The following is a 2692-nucleotide window of genomic DNA, read 5'->3' on the forward strand; positions in this document are numbered from 1 at the left end:
CTTTTGTGATATCGAAACCCTAGACTTGGCTCTGTAGAGTGTTTATGTATGGAATAAAGCATCAGAATCAACAATCTACAAGTATCAACACTAAAACACAAAACTCAAAGCTTATAGAAAAGCTTCACAACTCTGAATCAAGAATCCATGAATTGCAGTTACAAGTGGATGACATGGCTTCTTTTAGTAACCAGTTGGAGGTGCTTCACAAAAAGCTTGATGCATCAATTGGGGGCATTTCCATCATTCATTCAAGTGAAGCAATTGTTGGTGACAATATCTTTGCTCATGTGGCTACTTTTATCGATGCAGCCATTAAAGTAATCCAAGATTTACAAGAAAAGCTTGAAGAATCTCTCAAAACCCGTAACTTACTTCTATAATCATTCAAGGAAATGAGTGAAAATATCAAGGATTTAGAACAGACGAATGAGCTTGTTGCCTATGTAATACATGAAGTACTTGATAACCTTCAGAAAATTATGAATGGTTCTACAGAAGAAAGTGAAGATGATACAAGAAATGAACAATTGGATCATCTAGAATTAAACAACTATGATGTGTTCATCGAACTATTAATAATGAATCTTCGTGGGCGTGCACAACTCGAAACAAAAAACAGAGAATACAATTTGGATTTGTTGAGAAGAATAAAAGATTTAGAAGAATCAAATAGAAACCATAATAATCCAGCCAAGGATTTGAAATTAATGGAGTTGCAGACCAAAGTAAACCAGTTAAACTCTTTAATCATCCCATACGAAATAAAAAGCTCCATATATATATATATATATATATATAAAGTTAATGTCTTAATGAAGTTTTCATGTATGGAGGGCAAGGATTAAGGGATACATGTGTTAAAATTATTCATGTTTCCTAATGATTCTGAATATGGAAGTAGGAAACAAATGTAAGCTTTCTTGAATCTTGACATTATTATTAGTCATTCATACAATATATAGACATATAGTTTCTACTAAATTTACAATCTTTCCGTTTAGATTGAGGCAGATGGAAGGGTCTTCTGTGTGAGTGACAATTCGTCTACAATAGTTGATTGCCTTTTAAATGAAGCAAGACAGAGAGGAGGTATAATTTTTTTGTTCTTATAACTATAGTATTTCTATACTTTATGTTTATTTGTTGGTATTTACATATTCACATTTTCAAATTTTGTCTGTTAAATTAGCTACACTGCAGACAGGAAAATTTGTCACATTAGCTTCTATTTCTCAAAGTGGAAAATTCATACTCAAAATTAAGAATCGTACGATTGATTATGTGGATTTTGTTGAAGCTGATTACTTATTAATTGCTAGTGGCATCAGTCAATAGGTTTTTTGTTACACTTTTTGACATATTTATTTTATCTAAATATGATGATTAATTTTTTATGACATGATTATTTTGTTACAGGGTTATAATCTTGCAAATCAACTTGGACATTCTATAATTAAACTGGTTCCAAGTTTATTTACATTCAAGATTGATGATATCCAGTTGATAGAGTTATCTAGGGTATTGATTATAGTTTATTATGACTATATTACAAGTAATATCATTGTTTTTTCTTTAAAGATGATGAGAATTTGAAACATTTTTTTTCTGATTACATTCCTGAAAGTGAAGGCAAGTTTAAAGCTTGAATCTTTGAAGAAGAACATTCCACATCTTACCAAAGTTAGTTTTTCTCATGAATTTTATAAAAAACTTATAAATTTATAAATACACAAATAAATAAAAGTACAGTGCTATTTCTTGAATTTAGGTTGGGCCAATGTTATTTACACATTGGGGACTTAGTGGGCCCGTAATTATTTGCTTATCTGCTTGGGGGGCCGTGATCTATTTGATTCTATCTATAAAGGCAAGAAACCAATTTCTTTATTATTTATTTATTTATTTATTTTAATTGTATAACTTTAGTTACATATCAATTCGGGAACACTTATTGCTGACTTTTCTCCTAATCTTTCAAACGAAGATATAAAGGCATTGCTATCTCAACACAAAAAACAATTTCTGGTATTTTTAATTCGTAAATCTTTAAAGTAAATTCAACAAAAAAAAATTAATTTGGTTTCATATTTTATGTTGGTATACATTTTGCAGAAACAAAAATTAGGTCGTTCATATCCTCAAGAATTTGGGACCATGAAACGATTTTGGAAATATTTGTTGAATTGTAAGGTTTGTAATTTTGTATGATTATTTTAATTTGAAAAATGCGAATTATATTACGAGAAATTCTTATAAATTTTTGTCTGTAGGGTAGTGATGAAGATATATTATGGGCTTCCATTTCAAATAAATCATTAATTTCAATTACTACTCTATTAAAGCAATGCTCTTTTTTAGTGAAAGGAAAGGTACCATATAAGACAAACTTGGTCAAATTTTGTTTTTATTTTTTTCAATTCAACTAGTTAATATTATTGTTGTAGTATTTGTCTTTGTAATCCTATTAAGTATTTGAATTAATTTAGGGCCAATTCAAGGATGAATTTGTTACAACTAGAGGTGTTCCATTATCTGAGGTGCCTCCCTTTCTTTTCTTGTTAAAAATATTCCCTTTTGCTTTCATCTTTTTGATATATTTTAACTTGTCTCTCTTTCTTTTCTTGTTTGCTTAATTTTTAAAATAGATACTACATGGCGTCATAGGTAAGTTCTACACTTCTATCTCACT

At 29.3% G+C, this 2692-nt stretch overlaps 1 long non-coding RNA gene across 1 annotated transcript; it reads left to right on the plus strand.

Annotated features, from left to right (window-relative positions):
• The first annotated feature begins 847 nt into the window (after positions 1–847).
• Positions 848–2371, plus strand: LOC145033939 (uncharacterized). The gene is made up of 3 exons (XR_013677788.1): positions 848–1521; positions 1633–1683; positions 1772–2371. It is a non-coding gene; the product is annotated as an uncharacterized LOC145033939 (long non-coding RNA).
• The last annotated feature ends 321 nt before the right edge of the window (positions 2372–2692 follow it).

This window comes from Lactuca saligna, chromosome 3, assembly GCF_052625555.1.
Source record: "Lactuca saligna cultivar CGN05327 chromosome 3, ASM5262555v1, whole genome shotgun sequence".
Classification (NCBI taxonomy): domain Eukaryota; kingdom Viridiplantae; phylum Streptophyta; class Magnoliopsida; order Asterales; family Asteraceae; genus Lactuca; species Lactuca saligna.